Here is a 6,455-nt window from a genome sequence, read left to right on the forward strand (position 1 = left end):
AAGAGGGTTCACAACATAAGAGAAGACTGAAACGCAATCTATGTCCATATAAAATTTAAACAACTTAAGGTAAAATTTAAACTGAAATACGACTCTAACAAAAGCTATGTTTCTAGGTGATCCTCACTCCACGATTCCCACGCAATCAATAACCTGCAACATAAGAATGCAAGAAAAACAAGGGAAAAACTCCCAAAATCAGGAAATTGAGTAATTCCAACTCCATCCCGTAAAACGATTAAGTTTGAAAATGATTTAAGAAAATAAAATATAATTAAATTGAAAATAATTTTAGAAAAATAACATATAGTTGAGTTAAATAGAAAAAAATTTGAGAAAACAATATATATAATATCACATAAACCAATTTATTAAATTGATAATTAATAATGACAAACACATAATCAATTTTTAATTTGAGGGAACGAGAACGCCAGTAGGCCGAGGCTTTACCCCTATACCTACTTCAACAAGAGGTCGTCACCCCAAATAATTCAAGGCCAGCAGAGTAGTCTCAGGGAACCCTAGTGTGCACACCCCTTCTACTTGGATCACAACAAATAGAAGGAAGACCAAACATCATATCAAGTATCAGAAATAATAATACCTGTCGGCAGCTATACTAACCAAACAGGGCAACCTGTTCATCACCCTTATACTTGGATCACAACAAATATAAGAGCTTCATTTCCCTCGTGTTACACTTTACGTGATTTAATATATTTTAATAATTAGTTGCGAGCACACAAACTTAAAATCAAACATACATTATACATTTTATTTTATGATCATAAATTTTTCCCAATAAATATATATCTCAGGAATATCCAACTGAAATCTCATTTTCCAAATCACCATTCTAACATCAATTGGTGGCAATAGGAATTAATATCATAAATATTTCTCTTCCAATTTAAATCGTATCCAATTCGTTATCAAAATAATAATATAAATTTTATCGAAATAAAAATTATAAATTCAAGTTTGACAAAAAATAATAGTAAATATAATTTGAGAATATATTAAGCATAACATCATATAAAATAATGTCATATCAAATCATGCACCCATTTAAACACATTAATTATCACTTAGCACATAATACTAACGGGATAGTCCTAATTAGATGGACATTGAGAATTACCTTGTCACGCGATCCTAGACAACGTACGCTCCTAATAATCTCTGTCTACGAATCCGCTGTCTTTAATATCGAAATCTTGCGTTTTCTTGACTGAATTTTAAGCAATTGGAAGATAAAGGAAGTAATTTGTAGGAGAAGAAGGGATTGTGAGTAATAATGTGAATGAAATTAAGGGTAATTGGTTTAATTTATAAGAGGTAAGTGAAGTTGGTTATAAGGTTTAGAGGAAGGAGTGGGAAGAAGAGTGGTGGGAAGAGTGGGAAGTTATTGTTAATGGCGTGGGAAGTTATTGTTAATGGTGTGGGAGGTTATTGTTAATGGTGTGGGAGGTTATTGTTAACGGTAGGTTATGTTTTTATTTTTTTATTTTTTTTTATTTTTTTTTCTGAAATTTATTCATTATTATTATTATTATTATTTTAAAAAAACGGTTGTTACACTTATTTCTTGTTTTGTTAGTTATTTACCTCTTCAACAATCTTTGTATTCTTATTGATTATAGCTTCATTTGAATGGTTGAGCTCTATATGACTGTATGATGATTATCTTATCATTACAGAGTCACAAAGATGCAAAAGGCATGTTTCGAAAGCCTTTTCCATTTTATGATGATTTGGAGTTGATTTATTCCAAAGATAGGACGACGAATTGAAAAGCTATAATTCCAGCTGATCGGGATGATGAAGAGACAATGCTCGAAGATACAACATCAAGTAAAGGCGGAGAAGTGCCTAGCGAAGTATCGACGACTAATAAGAGAGTTGTAGATGAAGGTTCTTCAAAGGACAAAGCCAAAAAAATGTGCGTAAAAATAAAGAGATACAAAGTGTGCAAAAAAATTTGGAAATTATGTTGGAGAAGATGATAGAAGGCAACAACGCACAAATTGAGAAGTTGGTTTCAATGTTGGAAGCTCCAAAGAATTGTAAATCCGGTTTGCGTGAAAAACTAGGGAAAATTCTTGGCAATTCTAGAGCTCAAGCACTATTGTTGTTGAAGAAGATGACGGAGGATGATATTGTGATATTTCGTGATTTGCAAGATGAAGATGAAAAATATGATTTTCTTATGATGATTTTAGATCAAGTGTAAAGCAATTTGTTGTTATAAACTTTTGTAAGTGGTTGAAAAATGCTACTGTATTCACTTTTGAATATATCAAGCACTTACTTCCTTTGTACCAAGCCATTTCATTACACCAATATTAGTTCTCTAGTGCAAGTACCAAACCAAGGAAATTTTGTTCCATAAACTATCGCCCCTTGTACTAAGTCTTATGTACTCTCTTTTATCCCATATAAAATACCCAATAACTTTTTAAAAGGATTCCAAGCAATCCCGTAGAGTTTAGTTTTCCCACAATTCTGTTAGAAAGGCTAATCAGAAAAATCTAAAAGATGATAAGAAGTAATAGTTAGAATATATTAGAATATAGTAGAAGGAAGGTGTGAAGTAAAAAAAAGAAATATCTAAATAAAATTCTAGCTTAACTACTAAAATGTTACATAGCAAGTATAAATAGAATATTATGACACTTGCATCTGATAGATGATAGAGCAAGAAGCTCTCACCAAAACAAAGGATTGAGGCATGAGCTCAAATCCCAAAATATTCCCACAAAAAATAGATAGATTGATAAGTGAGAGATGAGCTCACATAAAAACATAAGTGAAGAGTGTATAGGTGTAGAACAAGTGTCCCACCAAAAATATTATTATACAAATTATAATATAATCAAATATTTATATTCAGTAAATATAATACGATATTTATTTGGGGCCAACTATAATTTCACTGCGCCCCAAAACTTCTACCAAAATCTCCATTAGAGGTAAATTTAGCACTCTGTATATTTTATTGCCTTCGCTTTATAAATTAATGAATTGATGTATGACAAATTACATTGCACTATGCCACAAGGTGATAAAGTAGTTTGATAGATGAATTGATGTGTGTTTTTAAGACCCTCTTTTTTCAAATATTAACTCATATTTGACTCAATTTGGTGACCTTTTCTTGCAAAATTTTGATATCAACATCCCCTACAGTTCTTGCAAAAATATGGTATCAAAATAATGTGCTTTTCTTGGATATCGATCAATAAAAGAACAAAATGGTGAGAAAAGATTATTAGAATCGAGATTCTATCTAGGATCGATGAGGAGGCAGGATCGAAATCGGTAGAATGAAATCGTAGAATCGTATGATCCTACAAATCATTAATATGCTCTAGTAATGGATTATGAATTATATTTGTTATTTTTTCTAAAGATTTAAGGTGTAAATCAAAATCTATTTGACTTCATTTATTAAGTTATGAAAAATAACACTTTTAATAATCATTTAAACTACAAATCAAGAAAAACTTGAATTTATATTCATATTGTCATAATAATTTTACATATATTTATATATAAGTGAAATCTAGATTATAAAATGATTTTTTACGATTGAGATTACCCTTGTAGGATCGGATCATTAGAATCATAAGTTCATGGAATCGTGTTATGATTATACCTCTTAAATTCTTGTGATACATAGGATCGTACGATTCCACCAATTTTAAGATCCTACCTACGATCCGGATCAATCGCCTATTTTTGGGTTATAAAATCGTAGAAAACATAGATCAGAATCGAAATTCTAATAGGACTTGGGAAACATTTTTGTGGGCAGGAAATACAAAAACTCTATGAATCCACAAATTCCTTCTTGATTGAAGATTGTCAAATTGGTTGAATTCTTGGCTTTTGGGTAGTTTGTGATATATGGTCATAGCTTTTTGCTTCTTGTCACTTGGCCATTGCTTTGCTCATACTTAACTGGGTGAAATATATATCCGCAAGCAAGAACAATAATTAAGGTCCTTGGATGATTTTCTAAAGCAGTAATCAATTTATTACATACTCACCACCCAAACATAACTAACTCAAAAGCTCTAGGTGCCGAATTGTACGTGGCGGGCCGGAGAAACGAGGACAAACTAATTTGTATTCAAATCAAAGCAATGCCAATCAGACCCTTTTGAGATGCCTATATTGATTGCAAAAGCGGTTACAAATATTTTTGGAAGGGAAATTCCACGTGGTAATTATAAATTATTCATTTTTTTACGTGGTAAATAAATATTTTTTTAATCCATGTTCTTAACATAATGCTATTCTCGAACATATTTCGTAATTTTGTTGAAATGACTACTTAATTTAACAAAAAATTTAACATTTTATCTATCACATGAAAAAGTTGAAAAGCTTAGGGTCACCACACGTGGATATATTCTCTATCTCGTTGAAAAACCAAAAATTCAGGGCAAGCACATGAAATTTTCCTATTTAGAAAGACTAAGTCAGTGTCGTTTAACAATTTTTAAGCCCTAGGCAAAACATAAAAAGGGCCCGGCCCTTGTATAGGTAAAATTTCGGTTCTTTTTTCTCCAACAATGCATCATATAATTTATCTTTTTTTCCATCACATCAATATGTTAAATAAATGTACGAATTTAAGATCATATAATGATAAGGAACTTATGCACAAACTAATTTTTAATAATAGGAATTAACTCTAGACACCTTCAAAATTTGAACTCTGGGCGGTTACACCTAAAAACTACTTCGGAGACGACCTTCGACTAAATGCATGTGGTTTATCTACATATGATAATATACCAGTTTTAATCCAGAAAACTCATATTCCCAGTTGAAAACCCCATGACAATGCATCTTGTATTAAAAATAAAAGTCAAATCAAGAGATGTACTTATTGTTACTAATGGACGTTAGGGTTATGAGAAGTATATGAACTGAGAAAATCAAATAAGTTTGACAAAAAGCAATGTTGTGAACTAAGAAACAGATCTAAAGAACAAAGAAAAAGACCATTGATTTACATCTGTTAGATTTGACTCTTACAAACCAACTATACTGATCTTCTAATCATAGTCCAATCAAATCTATTTCCACTCATAACAAATATTTATTAACCGATAAAACTAGGTTGTGCTGAATATAAAGGAGCATCAATGTTCTTGTTGTATTTGAGAACAAATCAGCAAATCAATTTTATTGCAAAATTAAGGAAAGTTGTCTCCAAAGTTAAAATCATCAACCCAATATTCCGCATAAGGTAGAGTTCGAAGAAAATAGGATAGCGGACAAATTATTTTTGTGCCCCCTCTAAGGAGTGGGCAAGGAGAAAAGCGCGCATTCGGAATATCCCTCAAAGAATATATTCCTGCAAAGAGAAGTATGTATAACATACAACGCGCCTGGAAAACACCTACAACTTACAACATAGATTAAAAGGCATATATGACTAAAAGAGAGAAAAAGAGATACTCTGAAAAACGCTCAGAAATCTAAAACATGGATACAATGCCTCCAACTATTTCTATTCCTAGTCAGATCTTCGAAAAGCTGCGACTCCCTAAGTCGATTTTTATGAAGTAAAAATTGATATTTTTACTCAAAATGGAGAAAATTGAATATATAAAGTAAAAATTGATATGTTTTTTATAATTAAGACTTTAAGAGCAGCTATAACATGAGCAAGAAGCTGGTAGCTAGTGAGCAACCAAATGTTTAGCTGTCTCATCATTTGAAGTAAACATTTCAAATTCAGAAGAAGCTGGTAGTGACAAATACTTGTTTGAGCAATTATATCACTTGGGTACTCTCAGTTTGAGTTGAAGTTAAGTACACTGCAAGTGGACAAATTAACTTGCATTAGCTTCATGATTTAGAGCCACTCATATCTAACTTTCCTAGATCTAAAATAAGACTATGTAAATGAACATTCTTCAACTAAACTAAATAAGTTATATTTTTACGGAAAAAGTGTTTGGTAAATTTGAATCGAATTAAAATTAAGTTAGGAGAAAAAACTTTTATTTATTCATCATTTTACTATTTTTATCCCTTAATTAAAAATGTTATTTAGTTAGCCATTACATACTTAAAACTTTTTCAAATGATCTGAACTTTTTTCTCATGTATACAAATGTATGATTTAAAGTTTCACTTAATTGCTTAATAAATCATTAATTTGTTCATATTTATTCTTTTTTTTTTAAAGCTATCAAAATATAATTGTGTTTTTTGGATATTGGTTATGTGCATTATTAAAGAGTAAGAAATTAAGGATAACGTTTAGTGTTATTGTTATTAATTATTTGGTTAAAACATGGAATAACAATCAATTAAGTTAATGCCCATTTTTTAATAAAATTATAATTGTTGCGAGGTAAGTTATGATTTTCATAAGTTTGTCTTTTCACTGCAATAAGAATCGAAGTCAATTTAAGTCTCGACTTCTT

This window comes from Amaranthus tricolor, chromosome 4 (genome assembly GCF_026212465.1).
Source record: "Amaranthus tricolor cultivar Red isolate AtriRed21 chromosome 4, ASM2621246v1, whole genome shotgun sequence".
Classification (NCBI taxonomy): Eukaryota; Viridiplantae; Streptophyta; class Magnoliopsida; order Caryophyllales; family Amaranthaceae; genus Amaranthus; species Amaranthus tricolor.